The following is a 22,501-nucleotide window of genomic DNA, read 5'->3' as shown; positions in this document are numbered from 1 at the left end:
TTACTAAGGAGTGGCTTCTATCTGGCCACTCTACCATATAAGTCTGATTGGTGGTTTGGCTGCAGAGATGGTTGTCCTTCTGCAAGGTTCTCCTCTCTCCACAGAGGACCTCTGGAGCTCTGACAGAGTGACCATCGGGTTCTTGGTCACCTCCCTGACTAAGGCCCTTATCCCCCGATCGCTCAGTTTAGATGGCTGGCCAGCTCTAGGAAGAGTCCTGGTGGTTTCGAACTTCTTCCGCTTACGGATGATGGAGGCCACTGTGTTCATTGGGACCTTCAAAGCAGCAGAAATTTTTCTGTAACCTTCCCCAGATTTGTGCCTCGAGACAACCCTGTCTCAGAGGTCTACAGACAATTCCTTTGACTTCATGCTTGGTTTGTGCTCTGACATGATCTGTCAACTGTGGGACCTTATATAGACAGGTGTGTGCCTTTCCAAATCATGTCCAATCAACTGAATTTACCACAGGTGGACTCCAATTAAGCTGCAGAAACATCTCAAGGATGATCAGGGGAAACAGGATGCACCTGAGCTCAATTTCGAGCTTCATGGCAAAGACTGTGAATACTTATGTACATGTGCTTTCTCAATTTTTTTTATTTTTAATAAATTTGCAAAAATCTCAAGTAAACGTTTTTCACATTGTTATTATGGGGTGTTTTGTGTAGAATTCTGAGGAAAAAAATGAATTTAATCCATTTTGGAATAAGGCTGTAACATAAAAAAATGTGGAAAAAGTGATGCGCTGTGAATACTTTCCGGATGCACTGTACACTTTCAGTGTCATAGACCAGTTGGAAATTTAGCTACTCTGAAATAAACTTTTAAGTAATATGTATATATTACTCTGTGACAAAATGAAGTTTGTGCTGCTTCTGCTTGGTCTGTTGGTGCCTTTGAATTCTGTATGCTGGTTTTTTGGAGTATATTGACATACAATTGTATTGAACAGAGCCACTGCAAAGCATTCACTTTCTTCCTTGCTAATGGGACAGAATGATATTGTAACCAAACAGGACTTCAGCTTGCCACTTTCTGCATGGTATAACATGAAAAAGTTTTTGTGTGGGTTTTTTTCTTTCTCTAAGCAACATTTTCAAACACTGTTATTCACTGTAAAGATCCTGGTTAAAGAATGAAGAAATAAAAGTTTCATTTTCACATTTTAACAATTACAACAAACAGAATTCCCATAAAGTATTTGTTTCTGATCTCATTTTATTAACCTAATTACATTAACCTGTTTAAAACGTAATGAATTGGTACAGTAACATTCCGATATAAAAGTTGTGGAAATGGAAAATATATAGTGTATGGTAAAGCTCATGACCTTAATGTGGTACAGTAAATACCATGTAGCATGAAAAACATTTAATACGCACCCAGACATATGTATTATATACCTAAAAATTTTACAGTACAGTGGAACCTTGGTTCACGACCATAATTCGTTTCAAAACTCTGGTCGTAACCCGATTTGGTTGTGAACCGAAGTAATTTCCCCCATAGGATTGTATGTAAATACAATTAATACGTTCCAGACCATACGAACTGTATGTAAATATATATTTTTTTAAAGTTTTTAAGCACAAATATGGTTAATTATACCATAGAATGCACAGCGTAATAGTAAACTAAATGTAAAAACATTGAATAACACTGAGAAAACCTTGAACAACAGAGAAAACTTAACACTGCAGGAGTTAGCGCTATAGTGCTACGAACCGCTCGCTAAAAACACTTTTTTAATGAGTTTTAAGCACAGGGGAAAAAATGAACATTTGAAAAATCCGTAATTTAATAAACCACCAAGAAACGTAACATTGCAACAATGCACGCTACGAACCGATCGCTGTAAACAGAAGTGAAAACCAAATCAAGCCCGGTGCATTCTTTAACTGCCTTCTCTGCCATATGTGTCTAGCCCCCTCTCTCTCTCGCGCACGCCTGTGTGTGTGTGTCTCTCTCGCGCACGCCTGTGTGTGTGTGTCTCTCTCGCGCACGCCTGTGTGTGTGTCTCTCTCTCGCGCACACCTGTGTGTGTGTCTCTCTCTCGCGCACACCTGTGTGTGTCTCTCTCTCTCTCTCGCGCACACCTGTGTGTGTCTCTCTCTCTCTCTCTCTCTCGCGCACACCTGTGTGTGTCTCTCTCTCTCGCGCATGCCTGTGTGTGTGTGTCTCTCTCTCTCTCGCGCATGCCTGTGTGTGTGTGTCTCTCTCTCGCGCACGCCTGTGTGTGTGTGTCTCTCTCTCGCGCACGCCTGTGTGTGTGTGTCTCTCTCTCGCGCACGCCTGTGTGTGTGTGTCTCTCTCTCGCGCACGCCTGTGTGTGTGTCTCTCTCTCTCGCGCACGCCTGTGTGTGTGTGTGTCTCTCTCTCTCTCTCGCGCACGCCTGTGTGTGTGTGTCTCTCTCTCTCGCGCATGCCTGTGTGTGTGTGTGTGTCTCTCTCTCGCGCACGCCTGTGTGTGTGTGTCTCTCTCTCTCGCGCACGCCTGTGTGTGTGTGTCTCTCTCTCTCGCGCACGCCTGTGTGTGTGTGTCTCTCTCTCTCGCGCACGCCTGTGTGTGTGTCTCTCTCTCGCGCACGCCTGTGTGTGTGTCTCTCTCTCTCTCTCGCGCACGCCTGTGTGTGTGTGTGTGTCTCTCTCTCGCGCACGCCTGTGTGTGTGTGTCTCTCTCTCTCGCGCACGCCTGTGTGTGTGTCTCTCTCTCTCGCGCACGCCTGTGTGTGTGTGTGTCTCTCTCTCTCGCGCACGCCTGTGTGTGTGTGTCTCTGTCTCGCGCACGCCTGTGTGTGTGTGTGTCTCTCTCTCTCTCTCTCTCTCGCGCACGCCTGTGTGTGTGTGTGTCTCTCTCTCGCGCACGCCTGTGTGTGTGTGTGTGTCTCTCTCTCGCGTACGCCTGTGTGTGTGTCTCTCTCTCTCTCTCGCGCACGCCTGTGTGTGTGTGTGTCTCTCTCTCTCTCGCGCACGCCTGTGTGTGTCTCTCTCTCTCTCTCGCGCACACCTGTGTGTGTCTCTTTCTCTCTCTCGCGCACACCTGTGTGTGTCTCTCTCTCTCTCTCTCGCGCACACCTGTGTGTGTCTCTCTCTCTCGCGCACACCTGTGTGTGTGTCTCTCTCTCGCGCACGCCTGTGTGTGTGTGTCTCTCTCTCTCTCACGCCTGTGTGTGTGTGTGTCTCTCTCTCTCTCTCGCGCACGCCTGTGTGTGTGTGTGTCTCTCTCTCTCGCGCACGCCTGTGTGTGTGTGTGTCTCTCTCTCTCTCTCTCGCGCACGCCTGTGTGTGTGTGTGTCTCTCTCTCGCGCACGCCTGTGTGTGTGTGTGTCTCTCTCTCGCGTACGCCTGTGTGTGTGTCTCTCTCTCTCTCGCGCACGCCTGTGTGTGTGTGTCTCTCTCGCGCACGCCTGTGTGTGTCTCTCTCTCTCTCTCGCGCACACCTGTGTGTGTCTCTTTCTCTCTCTCGCGCACACCTGTGTGTGTCTCTCTCTCTCTCTCGCGCACACCTGTGTGTGTCTCTCTCTCTCTCTCTCGCGCACACCTGTGTGTGTCTCTCTCTCTCGCGCACACCTGTGTGTGTGTGTCTCTCTCTCTCGCGCACGCCTGTGTGTGTGTGTCTCTCTCTCTCTCACGCCTGTGTGTGTGTGTCTCTCTCTCTCTCGCGCACGCCTGTGTGTGTGTGTGTCTCTCTCTCTCGCGCACGCCTGTGTGTGTGTGTCTCTCTCTCGCGCACGCCTGTGTGTGTGTGTCTCTCTCTCGCGCACGCCTGTGTGTGTGTGTGTCTCTGTCTCGCGCACGCCTGTGTGTGTGTGTGTCTCTCTCTCTCTCTCTCTCGCGCACGCCTGTGTGTGTGTGTCTCTCTCTCTCGCGCATGCCTGTGTGTCTCTCTCTCTCGCGCACGCCTGTGTGTGTGTGTGTCTCTCGCGCACGCCTGTGTGTGTGTGTGTGTCTCTCTCGCGCACGCCTGTGTGTGTGTCTCTCTCTCTCGCGCACGCCTGTGTGTGTGTGTCTCTCTCTCTCGCGCACGCCTGTGTGTGTGTGTGTCTCTCTCTCGCGCACGCCTGTGTGTGTGTGTGTCTCTCTCTTGCGCACGCCTGTGTGTGTGTGTCTCTCTCTCGCGCGCACGCCTGTATGTGTGTGTCTCTCTCTCACGCGCACGCCTGTATGTATGTATGTATGTGTGTGTGTGTGTGTGTCTCTCTCACGCGCACGCCTGTGTGTGTGTGTGTCTCTCTCTCTCACGCGCACGCCTGTGTGTGTGTGTGTCTCTCTCTCTCGCGCCTGTGTGTGTGTGTGTGTGTCTCTCTCTCTCGGGTCTCTGTGTGTGTCTCGCTCTCTCTCCCTGTGCAGCGAGCGAGGCAGACTGAACATGTGCAGAAATCATCGGCGCACACAAACCGAAAGGGAAACTGGCTTGTCCGTATCCCGAGTGTGTGGTCGTGAACAGATGCAAAAGTTTGGCGAACTTTTTGGTCGTAAACAGATTTGTACGTTCGTGAACCAAGGTTCCACTGTACTTTAAATTCAAAGACAATACAAAGTCTGTTTTGTTCTGAAAAGGATTATTCCATATCTAGTTAAGTTTCATTTTGGCACAACAATATTTATTTGTATTGCACATTTTCATACATGAACATGGCAAGTGCATTGCAAAAATTATAGCTAAAGATGAAAGGAGAGTATAAAAACTCTAGAGCAGAAACTTAATGTTAAAATTTACAAACTATGGTCAGATGGCCAGGGTTATTTGTGTAAATCGACCCATATTATGGGGTCATGTATCCACTCAAGATACAAGTGTCACCACAGAAAACAAAAAGCTTATAGGAAAGAAATTTTTTTTGTTATGGCAAAAAAGCCTACAGTTGAAAAGTAGTGTACGATAGAAATGTGAAACAGCTTAAGCAGCAATTACAAAGTATATACTATGCTAAAATTTTCCTTTAACATAAATCAATGAGTATTACCTTGTATTAGTGGGTAGGTCATTCAGAGATTTGGTAACTTATAGCTGAAGGCTCTACCTGCATAGAGCATTTTATTTTATTGTAAAAATAAATGCTTTTTATGACTTGCTATCTGACTAAAATAGTTTTAATGTGATTTTAAATTCTGTGTCCTGAGCAAAAGAGTTTTTTTTCAGTATGCCTATGCCGGTGCTACAATTTCACCTGTGAATATGAGTAGCAGATAATGAATTTTGGTGCAGGATTACAAGTATCTCACTTAATAAATGAATTTGATGGATTTTTAAGTAATAAAGTTGGCAGAATACCACTGTATTTTCAATGCAAAAAACTTTTGTAATTGTCACTTTTATGCTGTTACAATATCAGATAATAAATGTACCGTTTCTGTGTGCTTCTTAAGTGCACTTATTTATGCTATTGATTCTTAAAAATTTTAGAACAATTATGACAAGAACAGGCTGTTCAGTCCAGCAAGCTTATACATCCTGTTCACCTAGATTGTCCAAAAAGTCATTAAAGGTTTGAAGGTCTCTGAAGTACCACCACCACTCTACTTGATAATGTGTCTACAATTCTTTCTGTGTAGAAAAACTTTCGAGCATTTTTGCAAAATTTGTAATTAGCAGATTTCCAATCATACCCATGTGGTCTTGTTAAAGAACTTATGTTAAAATAACGACTGAGATCTAAGGTACTAATTCCTTTCAGAATTTTAAACACTTCGATCATGTCATCTCTCAATCTCGGTTTAAGTAAACTGAAAAGGTTCCGCTCCTTTAATCTTTCTGCATGGCTCATCCCTCTTATTTCTAGAATATTCCCCAACACTCTACTTTCTCCACTATTACTATGTCTTTATTTGTAATATGGAAATCAGAACTGTGCTCCAGGTAAGGCTTTACTAATTCATTATACAACTTAATTATAGCCTCCTTTTACCTGTAATTCCCACATTGTGTTAACCTGTCATCCTTTTAGCCTTCTTGATTGCTTCTGCGCACTTTTTCGATACTGTATAGATTGATTAATCTACTATGACTCCTAGATTCTTCTCATAAGGTGTACTTTTAAGTTGTAATCTTCATTTAATTCTTCCACATGAATCCTAAAAACCATGAGGACTGTTTTAGATAATTTGTGTTAGGTAGAATGCCCAGTTGGGGGCTGTCAGTTTCGTGGCCTCGGAACGCTTGCAGATTTTTTTTTTTCTTCAGCCCTCTGGAGTGTTTTTGTTTTTTCTGTCCTCCTGGCCATCAGACCGTACTTTATTCTTTGTTACTTAGTATTGCCTAATCCTATTTTTATATTTATTTATTTTCAAAAAAATATTCAAAGACATCACTACTACTAAATGGAGTAAGTGACTTATAAAAAACATCAAATCATTTTTGAGTGGAGTTTTCCTTTAAAAATGTAACCCACTGTAGTGAACACAGCTATCTCACCATTTGCACTCAGACCATGATTGTCCCTTCTTAATTTAAAGAACTAAACAAAAAGGTTCATTAAGAGTTTAACTTAATTTTTTACCAGACGTTGTGTCTCTTTCCTTCCACTCCACATAGGATTGTGAGGAGTTGTCCAGTGAATATTTCTTTAATGTAAAAGCCAGTATTCCTGTCTTCACTGTCCCCATAAATCTGACTGTCCACACTTTTTACATGGAGTTGCGACAGGAAAATGATGAATGTACTTCCTCAAGTACCATAACTTTGCATAAAGGAACACTATACAACTAAATTACTGTAAAGTTTAAAAAAGCTAATTCCCTTTAAAAATATTATTAGATCAGCCATTTTACAAATCACTGGTAAAATCATTTTGGGTGGAAATTGGCCAATTTTAGATCAGTGGCCAATCAATCAAAGCATCATTATGTAACAATTTAGCTGATTTTACATTTTCTGTCCTTCCACCTCTTGAGAGTATGTATGCTAAAAAGAGCAGTGACCCCCAGCACTGATCACTGAAGGACAGTTTGTAACATCAACCAATTATAAAATAAGTACCCCACCACCATGACCTGACCCAATTTTGTATCCTCCTAATCACCATGCCTTGAATTACCACATACCACCAACCTTTCAAGTGGTATATTAGCAAAAGCCTTCTTAAAATCAAGATAATGTATGCACTAGGGGTGCACTTTTCAGAAAATCTAACGATTCGATTTCGATTCTTGGGCTCACGATTCGCTTCAAATCCGATTCTCGATTCAAAATGATTCTCGATTCAAAACGTTATTATTATTTTTTATTTTCCATCAGTCTGATGCAAAATACAGCCCTGAGATAATATTTGAAGTCACATTACAAAAATATAAACTGTTGCAAATATAAACTGCAAACTTTCAACTTAAATTAAACAACTTATAAAGAAGATTAAATAAAACCAAATAAGAGCTGCTATAGTTAGTTGTAAAGTGCCATTATCAGAATAAATAAAAATGCTGCTACATTGGGCTGTAAAGTGCTGTAATAAGTGTAATATCCAAAATATTAATTAATTGTGAACATTTTCTTTTTACCTAAACCGTTTCCATTTCAGCAGACAAGTTTTTGAACTGTGACAACTACAGTCAAACTGACAACAGATCAGAATATATTAGATTAGATTAGATTCAGGTGTATGCACATTAGTGAGTTTAAAGTCCACCATCTACTGGAATGTACATGTTCTTTTGTAGAAACAGAAGCTGGTCTACATGTTCTGGAGTGAGCATGCTCTGCTGTGCAGTTACTATGTCCCCAGCAGTTGAGAATACCCTCTCTGCTGCAACACTAGTACCAGGAATGCATAGGTAGCATTTAGCCAATTTTGCAAGGAGGGGAAAGACAGTCTCCTGAGACTTCCACCAAGTTAGGGGGTCTTCTGAGAATGACAATGAGGGAGTTTCCAAATACTTCTTCATCTCTTCCTCAGCTCTGGTGCCAGCGGATTTAGGAACAACTCTGACATCAGTGAAAGTCTTGCACAGTGAATTCAGCAGGGAAGTATTTCTTTTTTTGGGAACAGGGGGGCCTTCATCATCCAGCACTTCATTTGGGATGTCTGGCTCCTCATTCTGCATTAATGCACCATAAAAGAAAACAGAAATGCAATCAATCAACCTTTATCTTTCAATTAGAAACTTAGTGTTGTTATTAATTATTGTATATACCATACATACATACATACATACATACATACATATATATATATATATATATATATATATATATATATATATATATATATCAATCAAACTAAGCAATAACTAGATATTATTGTGGTACATTTAAAGTGCTACATGTCAATGGTAATTTCACAACCATACACATTGTGTATGTGGTTTTGCTAATAGCATATTGTCATGCCACTGTCATGCAACTAGTGTTTTTCACTTTTACTATTAAAGAATATAATAAATTACCTCAAGTGCTGCCTGTTCAGCAATCACCTTATAATGTATGTCATTTTGCTCATCCTGAGAGAGAAAGGGGCAGTGTTTTGAACCTGGGATCCAGGCTTGAAGATATGTGGAGCATATTTTTCTCTGTCAGACTCGTGTATCGATTGGCCAGATCTTCATGAATTGCCTGTTTGATTTTCCAGACGAGTGCTATTTCACCACAGAATCCTGCTTTTGTTTCGTGAAGTAGCTGCGCATGTAGTGGGGCTATCACAGACAGTGTCGGCGTGGCTTCTTCAGATATTATGTTTGTTGCCTCTTTTAATGGCTTGAGGGCTGCAGCAACTTCTTCTGCGTTGGCGACGTCAGTTTCGTCTAGTGTGCAGATGCCGGCTGCACATTTTCTTAGCAGAGAGAAGCGCAGCGCAAATGGCTGGTTGTTGCTCCAGGAATCTATCGATCATGTTGAATGCACTATTCCATCGTGTAGCCACGTCCGTTGTCAACTTGTGCGGTGCCAGCTCCAGAAGTTTCTGTTTCTGTTTAAAGACATGATTTGCAGTGGCACTGCAATGAAAAAATCTGGTAATTCTCCGAATTTTCCCCAGCAGACATGAAACAGAGCTCTCTGTGTGGCGAGGTTGATGGTATGTGCGAAACATTTAACGTGTTGAAAATTTCCCAGCTGTGCAGCAGCTAGCATGTTAGCAGCATTATCGGTAACAATTGCCAGGTCAGTGGTTATGAGCTGTCATTCCTGTGCGACAGACTGAATGTTCTCCTTTATATGTGCGGCTGTGTGGCTTTCATTTATTGCTGTAGTTTGTAAAACTCGTGACTCAAGCTCCCAGTTGTCTGTAATATAGTGAGCGGTAAAGGTTACATACGACTGGACTGCCCTTGATGTCCATGCATCGCATGTTAAGGCTACTCTTGTTGCTTTCGTCAACGCTTCTGTTACTTTTTTCTTTGTCACTTCGTATAACAGAGGTATCGCTTTTTCAGCAGAAAGCCGACGGCTTGGTATAGCGTATCTAGGCTCAACTGTTTTCAGCATGTACCGAAAGCCTTCATTTTCAGCAACGCTGTAGGGACGCAGATCTTTGGAAATAAAACAGGCTATGGCTGGAGTTATTTTCTTCGCTCGTTCAGAGTTGGTTGGAAATTTGCAACATTGATGCAGAGTGCGTTGATCTCCTAGAATGTTTCTTACTTTTGGCTGAACTTCGTTTGCATCCTCTGGATGATGACATGCCATGTGAGTCCTGAGGTTCGTAGTGTTTCCAAAATATTTGATTTTAGCTTTACAAAGCTTGCATATGACACGAGTTTTATCAATCTCTTTCTTGCCATCGATGTTGTAGAATCCAAAATGTGCCCAAACGTCTGCCTTAAATGAGGACGGGCCAGGTTGAATATTCTTTTCCACTGCGTTTTCCATGGCTCGTCCATCGAATGCTTGCGCTTGCACGCACTCACTTTCTTCTTATCTCACACCAAGGATTACTATCTGAGCAGAAACTGGCATAGCTCCATCTATAGGATTGACCAACTCCTATCCGGAAAAATAGTTAAACTCGTGCCGTTATAAAATGGGAAATATGAATTGATTTTGTGTCCTGTATGAATCGATTTTGAATCGGTAGAGATAAAATTGCGATTCTTTTGCGAATCGATTTTTTTGCACACCCCTAGTATGCACCTCTCATGTGCTTTTGTTGTGTCGTCATTGTATTCCAGCACTAGTGCTGGGCTGTATACCGGTTCATACCAAAAAACGTTTTTATTTTTGTTATGATATGGATTTTTCTTATACCACAACACTGGTTTCAATAGCCTATACAATGTTCAGAACATGGCGCAGCGGGAGACTGTTTAAGGGGAGACCTTTTTCACTGCTGCACCGCTAAACACGACATTTCCACTTTAATCTCGACGCTTATGACAAGAATAAAGTTGACATGTTGACTTTATTCTCAACATTTCTACTTTATTCTCGCCGTTTATGTCGAGATTAAAGTCGACATGTTTACTTTATTATCATTTGTCATTAAAATAGAACATCATAAACTAAACGTCATCTTAAAATGAATATTTAATTTACTAGATTTTCTCAAACCCCGTCATACATTATGTAGCTCATTAAATGCTTTGTGTTAAGTTTTCCCCGATCCATGTTAATCAAAATGTGCTTCTTAAACTGACTTCCTCTTGCACTTAGAGAAGGCACAGGCAGCGATAACCACACAGAATACATTAATTTCATTATATTCCTGCTTCCTGAACATTTAGGATGCTAAGATAAATAGTTGATATCGTTTTAATGATGAAATACATTAAAGCATGTATTAATCATGTGGGGGTACGGTGGCGTGGAGGGTGCATTGCTGCATCGCAGCAAGGGGGTCCCGGGTGTTCTCTGCCTTGAATTTTCATGTTTTTCTGGTGGGTTTACATGGCAAGCTTGTTTTTTTTCAAAATCATGTAGGATGTGGGGTTTTGTTATGCTATATTGACCCTGCTAGTGTACGTATTGCTCATATTCACCCTGTGACGTGCTGGCACCCTGTTCAGGATTTGCTCCTGCCTTGCATACAATGCTTGCTGTGATGGGTGCAACCCTGAATGGATGGCATAATTAAACATGTATAACGAAGATTTTTTTTAAAGTTCTGAACACTCCGTGGTCTAAGTTTATAACTAGTTTTAATTTCACAAAGACGTTTATCGTGTGGTCATTGATTATGTGGAGAAGGGAAAAGGAAAGATAGGAACTGGGAGTTTGGTACGTCAGACAGAGACAGCAAGCATGCAATAAAGCCCGCTTAGAAGAACATCCATTTAAATTCTGTGTTCGTGACTCCGACCACCAGATCACAAACCCAGTATTTACACAATATTTAAGTTAAACCTGTGCGATACCCATTCATATGTCCAGTTTTTTGGAACCTCGTCACACCTGCCACAAAGTTCTCTACACTGAACGTACACCTGAGGACCCTTACTGCAAGGGAGCAGCACTAACATGCATGTTTAACACCTGCTTTAATGCATTTCATCATGAAAATTTATCTTCGCATTCTACATTTTCAGAGAGCAGGAACATCACGAAGTGAATGTATTCTGTGCGGCGATCGCTGCCGGCGCTTCCTCTTAGTGCAAGAGGAAGTCAGTTTAAGAATCGCATAGCGATTAACAACTGGGTTGGGGAACACTTAACACAAAGCATTTAATGTGCTACATTAACTTATGACGGGGTTTGAGAAAATCTAGTAAATTAAACATTGCTTTGAAGGTGAAGTTTAGTTTACGACATTCTACTTTAATGATAAAATAAACTATGAGAATAAAATGAAAATGTCGACTTTAATCTCGACATAAGAATCCAGATTAAAGTGGGAATGTCGAGAATAAAGTCGACATGTCGAGTTTATTATCGACAGTTTTTTTCTTTCTTTACGGTGTCCGTATTTTTTTTTCTTCACTGTGATCCCAATACGCTTCCGTAGGACTATACCACAAATAGCATTGTAAATGCAAGTTGCAGTTTTATTATTTATGTATATAGCTTAGCTTGAAGCAAGGTCCATATTAATGCAGTTTGCCTTAATGATTCAGTTTGTAAAGATGTCATCACCAAGTTGCACTTGTTTTATTTTAATTTGGTGAATACATTGGACTTCCAATACAATTCGGAGTCCTGGCACTAGTGTTGGGCGGTATACCGGTTCATACCGAAAACCGTTTTTTATTTTTTTTATGATATGGATTTTTCTTATACCGCAACCCCAGTTTAAATTGCCTAAACGACGTTCGGAACGTGGCGCAGCGGGAAACTGTTCAAGTAGGGACCTTTTTCACTGCTACACCGCTAAACACAGATTTGTTGCACTAGGGCTTTTTTTCACTGCTACACCACCAAATAGTGGGCAGTAGCATAGGAATGCTGCGTGGTGAAAATGGACAGAGAGCCTGGAGATACTTTCGTTTTAAAAGGTCAGATGTGTAAATACTGTTTCTATACTACTGGATAATACTGCAAGCCAAGTTGTACTTGTTTTATTTGTTTTCAATACAGTGTAATGTACCTGGGTACTGTGTAATAGTGTGACGACATGTTTTCAAACCCCGTCATAAGTTATATAGCACATTAAATGCTTTGTGTTAAGTGATTCTTAAACTGACGACTTCTTGCACTAAGAGGAGGCGCCGGCAGCGATCGCCTCACAGTATACATTTACTTCATGATCTTCCTTCTCTCTGAACATTTAGAATGCTAAAATAAATACTTAATATAATTTTCATGGTGAAATGCATTAAAGCACGCATTAATCATATGGGGGCATGGCGGCGTGCCTGCCTTGCATTTGCATGTTTTTCTGGTGGGTTTACTCGGCGCTTCAGTTTCCTTTCAAAGTCATGTAGGATGTGGGGTTTTGTTGTGCTATATTGACCCTGCTAGTGTATGTTTTGCTTGTATTCATCCTTCGATGTGCTGGCGACTCGCTCAGAGATGGGCGCAACTCTGAATGGATGGCATAATTAAACATGTATAACGAAGATATTTTTAAAGTTCTGAACTCTCCGCGGGCTAAGTTTATAACTAGTTTTAATTTCACAAAGACGTTTATCGTGTGGTGATTGGTTATGTGGAGAAAGAAAAAGGACGGATAGGAACTGGGGTTTTAGTACATCAGATAGAGACAGCACGCGTGCAATAAAGAAAGCCCGCTCAGAAGAACATGCATTGAATTCTGTGTTCGTGTCTCCGACCACCAGATCACAAACCCAACATTTACACAATATTTAAGTTAAACCTGTGCGATACCCATTCATACATCCAGTTTTTTGGAGCCTCGTCACACCTGCCATAAAGGTCTCTACACTGAACGTACACCTGGGGACCCCTTACTGCCAGGGAGCAGCACTACCGCCTCACTACCGTTGTTGTTTAATACCTGCTTTAATGCATTTCATCATGAAAATATCAAGTATTTATCTTAGCATTCAAAATTTTTAGAGAGCAGGAATACCATGAAATGAATGGATTCGGTGCGGTGATTGCTGCCTCCTCTTAGTGCATAGGAAGTCAGTTTAAGAAGCATAGTGATTAACAACTGGGTCGGGGAACACAACACAAAGCATTTAATGTGCTGCATTAACTTATGACGGGGTTTGAGAAAATCAAGTAAATTAAACATTGATTTTAGGATGAAGTTTAGTTTATGCCATTCTACTTTAATTATGAAGTAAACTATGAAAATAAAGTGGAAATGTTGACTTTAATCTTGACATAAGCGTCAAAATTAAAGTGGAAATGTCGAGAATAAAGTCAGCATGTCGACTTTATTCTTGACATATACCGGTAGTTTGTTTTTTTTTCTTCCCTCTTTACTGTATTTTTTTTTCTTCACCGTGGCCCTAATGCACTTCCGTAGGGCAATACCACAAATAGCATTATACAGTAAATGCAAGTTGCAGTTATTTTATGTATATAGCTTAGCTTGAAGCAAGGTCCATATTAATGCAGTTTGCTAAATGATGGTACAGTTGGTAAGGATGTCATCACAAAGTTGTACTTGTTTTATTTTATTTTATTTTATTTTAATTTGGTGAATACTGTGTAATGCACCTGGGCTTGAAGTCTTCAAGTAATAGTGCAGCTATCAGTAATAATACTATTATTTATTTTATTATTATTTATTAGTTTAAATATTATGCAGTTTATTGATGATAAAGTTGTTGAAAAAGTCACTTTAACATGTCAGTGGACAGAGATAGTTAACATTAACAAAGTGTAGTTGGTTCACAAAAAATATTTACTATTTATTACTTTTCTAAGACATGTTCAGTGCAATACAAGTTTTGACAAGCACCTCTGGATATTTTACTAAGTCTAAATGCCTCTTTGGATGGTTGAAAATATGTTGTCAAAATCATAGTTTTAAGATTTTGCAAAATTTGTTCAATAAAAAGGTTCTATATTTTGACTGCAACTGTCATGCAATGTGATCCCTTCTCCATTAGTGTCACCCCCTTGAAAACTATCACTTTATGGGGCCATGCAAACCTGTATTAATACTTGTGTGCACATTAAAATGTTTTTTTGCACAATGTACAATTCTCATAACAGTGGAATAGGTTATTCTTAGCCAGTCTACTGCAGTAATTGCAGTGGAAAATGTGGTTAACATTCACTCATGCATGGGGAAAAAAATACCGTCCAATACCGTGAAACCGGGATAATTTAGAAAAATACCATGATATAGAATTTTGGTCATACCGCCCACCCCTACCTGCCACTTGCAAAAGTTCGCGGACACTGCTATCGTGGGCTGCATCAGGAGTGGGCATGAGGAGGAGTATAGGAACCTCATCAAGGACTTTGTTAAATGGTGTGACTCAAACCACCTACACCTGAACACCAGCAAAACCAAGGAGCTGGTGGTGGATTTTAGGAGGCCCAGGCCCCTCCTGGACCCCATGATCATCAGGGGTGATGTGTGCAGAGGCTACAGACCTATAAATACCTGGGAGTGCAGCTGGATGATAAATTGGACTGGACTGCCAATACTGATTCTCTGTGCAAGAGAAGACAGAGACGGCTATACTTCCTTAGAAGACTGGCATCCTTCAACATCTGCAATAAGATGCTGCAGATGTTCTGTCAGACGGTTGTGGCAAGTGACCTCTTCTACGCAGTGTGCTGGGGAGGCAGCATAAAGAAGGACGCCTCACGCCTGAACAAACTGGTGAGGAAGGCAGGCTCTATTGTAGGCATGGAGCTGGACAGTTCGACATCCGTAGCAGAGCGACGGGCGCTCAGCAGGCTCCTATCAATTATGGAGAATCCACTGCATCCACTAAACAGTGTCACCTCCAGACAGAGGAGCAGCCTCAGCGACAGACTGCTGTCACTGTCCTGCTCCACTGACAGACTGAGGAGATCGTTCCTCCGCCAAACTATGCGACTCTTCAGTTCCACTTGGGGGGGGGGGGTAAATGTTAACATTATTCAAAGTTATTGTCTGTTTTTACCTACATTTTTATTACTCTTTAATTTTTTTTTTTGGTATCAGTGTGCTGCTGCTTGAGTATGTGAATTTACCCTTGGGATTAATAAAGCTATCTATCTATCTATTGATCGATCGATCGATGCCCCAGGGCTTGAAGTCTTCGAAGTAATAGCATTATTACTGGAAGTTGCACTAATATTTATTTATTGTTATTATTTATTAGTTTAAATATTATGCAGTTTAATGATGGTAAAGTTGTTTAAAAAGTCACTTTAATGTCTCAGTGGACAGAGATTGTTAACATTAACAAAGTGTAGTTGGTTTACAAAAAATATTTACTATTCCTTTTCTAAGACATGTTCAGTGCAATACAACTTTTGACAAGCACCTCTAGATATTTTACTAAGTCAAAATGGCTCTTTGGATGGTTGAAAATATGTTGTCAAAATTTTAGTTTGTTGTTTGCAAACTTTGTTCAATAATAAGGCTCTATATTTTGACTGCATCTGTCATGCGATGCGATTCCTTCTCTTCATTAAGCCACCCCCTTGAAATCACTTTATGGGGCCATGCAAACCTGTATGTGTGCACATTAAAATGTGTTTTTGTAAATGTACAATTCTCATGACAGTGGAATAGGTTATTCTTAGTCAGTAATTGCAGTGGAAAATGTGGTTAACATCCACTCATGCATGAGAAAAAAATATATGTGAAACCGGTATAATTTTGAAAAATACCGTGATATAGAATTTTACCGCCCAGCACTATCCAGCACATTAGTGAAACTTGACCTTTCATTTCTGAACCGACATTGACTATTTTCCACTTGTAGACATGTTCAGCTTAATTATTTCCTTAATAATTGCTTCCATTAATTTACCTGTGATGTACATTAAGTTTATTGGCAGTTAGTTACTTGGATGAGCCTGATCACCCTTTTTTTTTTTCTTTCCTCCAAAGGGTAATATTTATATCCTGTAAATGTGCCGATTAAGACAAGCAGCAAGGGATAAAAGCTAACACACAAAAGCTGGTGAATCTGCCTTCTTCGTAACTCACCGGCACTTTTTTTTTTTTTTAATTCAGTTTTATTGAGTGTTCCTGCTCACGCAGAATTAGTATTAGTAAACTCTAGTAGTTCACTCCCAGATAATCAAACAAGGCATGAGCTGGGAAAACTTAGTGAACGTTCTGCGACGATGGGGGATGGAAGAGCAGGCTGCTTGTCTTAATCGGCACATTTACAGGACAAAAGACGCTGACAGAGAGGTGCGAACGAATTTAAGGTGGGCCGGATTTACGAGTTTTCTCGTAGGCTCTGGTAATTCTAGTGTTAAAGGAAAGTAATTGTATGATTAAAAACCTTTGTTTTTAGCAATATTATCTAAATAAAACCACTGTTGTGCTTTAGGGATTTCTCTCCAAAATATGGATTTTACTGTACACAACCAAGACATTTTATGATGCACATTCGTAGAATCAGTTTTCTTTTGTGCCCCAATCTGTCAGCTATCATTGCACCAAGTTTAGATGGCATATCCCACAACTGTGCAAAGTTCTACAGCTTGAAAATATAGTGTCCCTTTTTAGAAACATTGTCTCTTGCACCTAAGCAATCTCTCAAAACGAGTGTTATAGTTGCAATTATATATCGTTCTGAAGTAATATGGGCGATATGGCCTATAAATAATTTTGCAATAATTTTAGGCTATTTCACGATACACAATATATCTCTCAATATTTTGAAATCTCCTCTAAAGCACTTCATAAATTCTTGATTTAACCCTTTCGATTGATACAATCACACCAATATGATGATTTTAGTTGTCCTTGCAGGCTGCAACAAATGTCTTCATTAAATAATTCTTGTTTATATTCATTAGTGATTTCTATTGGAACTCTTTTAAACTTGCATGGACTACTGGGGAAAAATCATAACCAAGTTAAATTTAACAAAACAGTATTTATTTAAACTTGGCAATTGTATACTACAAGAAATGTTTCAAAACAGCATAAATTTAAAGTGCAGTTTTTGTGCATATTGTTTGTGGCAACAGAGCTAAATGCTAAGAGTGTTTCATGCTGGTATCTTAACCCTTTGAACTATGCTCTCCCCAGCATTTTACACTGTAATCCAAGGCAATCAAACAATTTTTAACTATTTTGAAAACCAGATAGATTTATAAAAGTTAAATTTTATCATATAATGGTAATATAATGATTGGCCACAGTGTTATAACAACAGATTGATACTGTAGAAACAGTCTTATTACTTTAAGTTTCACAGTTTTCATCATTTTTGACCATACATTGTAAGGAACTAACGCCAAAACTGCACTTTTGAATGATATGCTTCAAAACAGTTTTTACTGCCAAAAGCAATGCTCAAGAATACTTCACATGATTTTCACTGCATCCTGAGCTCCATTAGGCACAGTGAAACCAGCACCAGGGACAGTGACAGGTGGGTAGTTTGTTCAGGGTGGTACTCCTGTCACACTGTATTGCAGATGTCCTAAGGTAAGTCCAGGGAGGAAAGAAACCTCCTGTGGAACAAAAGGACAAAAGCCCTCTTTGCCTGCTTGTGTGTCTCTGTGCACACTAACCATCTGTTTTGTGTTGCTCCCATGCTAAAGCATAACTGAAATCCTTTCCATTTTTTTTCTTGAAACCTATTGGGAAAAACAAAACTGTCCTGCATCTTTAAAAAAAAATAAAAATAAAAAAATAAAAATTACTATAACTTGAAAAGATAACTAAATTGTACACTAGTATTTGTGTTGGCTAATATAGAGAAGGCCGTAATTCCAGATGGTCGGGTTTTGATGGCAGAGAGGTGAGGCGGCCTTTCCAGAATATGCCTCTATGGCTGCAGACTTCAACATTTAGAGACTAAAGTGGCATAACACACATATTGTACAGGCTGTTATTCAGGTCAGCAGGATTATGATGATAGGCGAGTCATTATACCGGCCTTTCAGATATATCCTGACATGCCACTGGCACTAAAACTAGCCTGCTGGGTTCCAAAGGGTTAAAAATAAAAATTGCATGACAATGTGTGCTCAGTGTATGCAATATAGTCATTTATTACATCCCTTGTTGAAAAAGCCATGATGTATCGAGTGTATTTGATATATTCCTCAGCCCAACTCTGAAGCAACAAGTAAACGACTTTTTAAAATATTTATAATTATGTGCACATCCAAACCTTTACTTTCAAAATTGTTTTTTCTTGGGCTGCCATTGGTGAAATAGTTGGGGTTGAAGCAAGCACAATTAGAAATGGGATAAAGAATACTGCATGATGCTGTCAGCCCCTTCTGTCGGGGTCTTCACATGAAAGTTCAAGAGGCACTAGTACAGTATAACAACTACCCATTGCTATGCTAAAAAACACTGCCTGTACTTGAAGCTGAATTGAAAGAGCTCTGGTCACAGAACTTACATATGGAGAATGATGATATATAGTGCAATTGACCAGTCATAGACAACTATACATCATTAGAATGCTCTGAAACTCAGCTATCCAGTGGTAATGACCATTACACTGTATGCAGTGTGTGCCTTTTTCATAGTCTTAGTAGATGTAAATTGAAACTATTGTCTTCATTTGAGAACAATACTCCCCATAATGCTTTCTAGTCAAATCCAAACATCCTCTCTAAGCGGTGCATCACCATCTAATTTAAGAAGACATGCATTTAAGTTCGGCTTTACATAAATTGCATCTCTTCCACCTTTTTAGTTTTGCCTAGAGGTGGGTAGTATAATGGCCATGATCGGAATTTTGCAGTATTGTTAATACTAAGCGTGAAAATGGAAGGTTAACTTTTCAGTTCAGATATTGTGTGACCCTGCTTAAACAGAAATCCACCATGAATGCTAGTAATGTACTGAAAGATTGGAGAGTACAATTATATTTACAGAAAATGAATAATAAAACACATTAGTGAGATGTGAAATCAAGACTGGTAAACACAGTAATTTTACAAACTTTTATCCAGCAGCAGCCACATCACTCAACTCAAAGAGCTAATTACAACTATATAACGTCTTAAGAAGCAGCAACAAGAAGTCATTAATTTTATGTTGCTGGAATGTATGAATAATGGAAGGCACCAGCAACAATAGCGAACAGTGTAGTGTCAAACAGTCAGTAACATGTAACAACTTTACAGAGTCTGTGTCTTGTTTCAGTGGTTTTGCATCCTATAGAATCCATAACGGCTTATTCCTTATTCTTCAGTTATTCATGACCATAAACCAGAATCCACCAGTCACTGTTGTTCTGCTAATGAATTCAGATGAGAAGCCTCTCCTGATTATCAATTTCTTACTGCCTCCATTTAATTGCATTGCTCTCTCTTTTCAGTCTTACCCCTCACGCATTCCTCTCTTTTACCATACTTCCTCTTTTTTTGCATATTAGAATAGAGCTTAAAACACTAGGGGTAGTTGAACCGACTTTATATTTGCGTTAAATTTATTTATGGGTGTTTGGGTTGATGGAGTCATGCAAGGTTTGCAAATCTCATCACTTAAACTGAATGATCAAAAACTGATTATAAAGTTAACTGACATACTTTTGTATCTGCATATTCTCAATTTGGAGCACACGTTTTTCCTTTGAGCAAACAAGATATACCACAGTGTACTGAAAATCAGTGCATGACCAGAGCACATATTTGTCTTGTGGCATACCGGTCTTAAGCTCTCGTGATTGCACTTGGTTGCTTGTCTTAACCGCTGCAGTGTACGATATTACTAAACAAAGTAGTAAATCCTTTTGTTGGCTAGAACAGCCAACAAATTTTGTATTGGAGAGCAGCTTAAATGTAAACAAAGAATTGTAGCTGATAACAATACAGAAGATTGCATTAGCACAAACAAACCGAAATTGTGTGTATATGTGTGTGTGTGTGTGTGTATATATATATATATATATATATATATATATATATATATATATATATATATATATATATATATATATATATATATATATGTACTAGGGGGCTCCGCCCCCTGCTCGCTTCGCTCGCCAACTCCTGGTGTTGGGGATGGTGTCTTGTCCTTGAATGAGTTTTCCTTGGCATGGATCATTTATAACCTTAACTTTAACGTCAGATGAACGGCGAACTCGTGAGAAGGCCACATAAAGTTGTCCATGTCCAAATACGGGCTCAGAGAGGTAGATGCCAACCTTGTCCATGGTTTGTCCTTGTGATTTGTTGATGGTCATGGCAAATGCAGGTTTAATGGGGAAGTGTCGCCATTTAAGTGTAAAAGGTAATTCTAGGTCAGAACTTGAAAGGTCAATTCTAGGAATCAGAACAGTATTGTTAGCATGTGATCCTGTAAGAACTTTTGCTTCAATAACATTGTGTGTCATGGTGTTGACGACTAAACGTGTACCATTGCATAAACCCTGTTTAGTGTTAAGGTTTCTTAATAGCATGAATATTTGTCCGATTTTAAGGTTAAGATTGTGTTGTGGTAATCCGGCTGGGTTAATAGTGTTCAAATATTCTAAGGGTAAATTAAGATGGTCATTGTCGTCATCAGAGTCAACTTTGTCAGAGCTTAGAAAGAGCTGTGCCTCTCCAGGAAGTAATGCAATGACTTGGTTATTTATGTGAGCAACATTAATATTTTTTGGACATAATATAGTCCGTTGTGTTAAAAGGGGTATTTGGGCTAATGAGATTGCTGTTCCAAATATCTCCGTAACTAAGTTGTCGCAGATAAAGGCTTGAGGAATTGTAATAATATCTGGGTGAAGTCCATCTGTATTGGTGAGTGTCCCATCTCCCAGTTGTGATAACCAATTGTTATATTCTGGATCTGGACATCGCATGTTTTGTACCAAGTGTATCTTTTGAAAGCAATGCCAATTGTCCGCGTATTTTAAGGTGGACTGAACAATAGCTGAGCGCACGGCATGTGGAACAATAGGTAAGCACTGTCTAAAATCTCCTCCTAATAGAAGTACCTTTCCTCCAAAGGGAATATTATTATTCATCAACATTTGTAGAAATTTATCAATGGTGTTGAGTAAGTGACTGGATGCCATTGTACATGCATCTATAATTAACAGTTCTGCAAGACGGATGTCACGTGCATTGTTACTGTTCATTTTCATAGTGGATACCGATGTTTCTGTGATTGGGACCGGTATTTTGAATAAGGAGTGACATGTGCGACCATTTATTAACAAATTAGCTGCCACTCCGGTTGTAGCTGATGCGATAATTAACTGTTGTTTTGGAGCCTTGCCTGCTTGTTTTCCAGCATTTCAGACGCGCGTTGTAGACATCTGCGTTCATTTATTTTGTCCTGTCGCTCCCGTTTTTGTATCTCTGTGACTTGAGCTCTTTCCTTTTGAACCCGTGCCTGCTTCGCTTCAGCACTTTGAGACGCGCGCTGCATGCGTCTACATTCATTGTGTGTGTCGCGGGTTCGTGTTTGTGGTCCCGTTACTCGAGCCGTATCGTTTTGTACCTGTGATCGTGAATTCATGACTTGTTTGTTCTTTATCGTTAGTAATATGGATAAGTAATAAGGAGGATCGCACTCACTGTTAATATGGAGCCTTTTCTGTGGTTGTATGGTTAATAGTGCATCATTGTAATGAGATTCACCTATGCTGTACAGTTTGAACGTGTTCAGATGACGTATGTTTAATACGGACATTTCGTTTCTTCGTATTATTACCCATCAGGTGTCGCGCCTGTATATGTATTGTAGTCCGGTCTCTTGTTGTTTATGTATGATCTCGAGTGTTCGCTTTTGGTTGCTCTTCCGTTTTTGAGCCTCAATCTTGGGCTCGATGGGTGACCATGTGTGGAGTCCGTAGTCTGTCCCGTTTCACTTTGGGGTGTGTGTCTGACTCCTCGTTTTTGTGTGATATGGGCGCGTTGCCTGATTTCATATTTCTGTTAGTGGAGGGGTGCTTTGTGTCTCATGTCTTATTTATGTTAGTGTGTGAAATCCGTAGTCTGTCCCGTTTCGTGTGCCATGGGCTTTATGTGGCGCTTGCGTGTGACTCCTTGTTTTTGTGTGCTAGGGGCGCGTTGCCTCATTGTTTATTTCTGTTAGTGGAGGGGGGCTTTGTGTGT

The 22,501-nt window shown here is 40.1% G+C and overlaps 1 protein-coding gene across 1 annotated transcript in view; it reads left to right on the top strand.

Moving 5' to 3' along the window:
* Window positions 1–22,501, top strand: part of dedd (death effector domain containing) — a 93,418-nt gene that overhangs the window by 49,628 nt on the left and 21,289 nt on the right. The window lies entirely within an intron of this gene.

The sequence above is a fragment of the Erpetoichthys calabaricus genome, chromosome 11 (assembly GCF_900747795.2).
Source record: "Erpetoichthys calabaricus chromosome 11, fErpCal1.3, whole genome shotgun sequence".
Lineage (NCBI taxonomy): Eukaryota > Metazoa > Chordata > Cladistia > Polypteriformes > Polypteridae > Erpetoichthys > Erpetoichthys calabaricus.
Note: the sequence above shows the minus strand (reverse complement) of the source record. Positions and strands in the feature narration are given on the sequence as shown.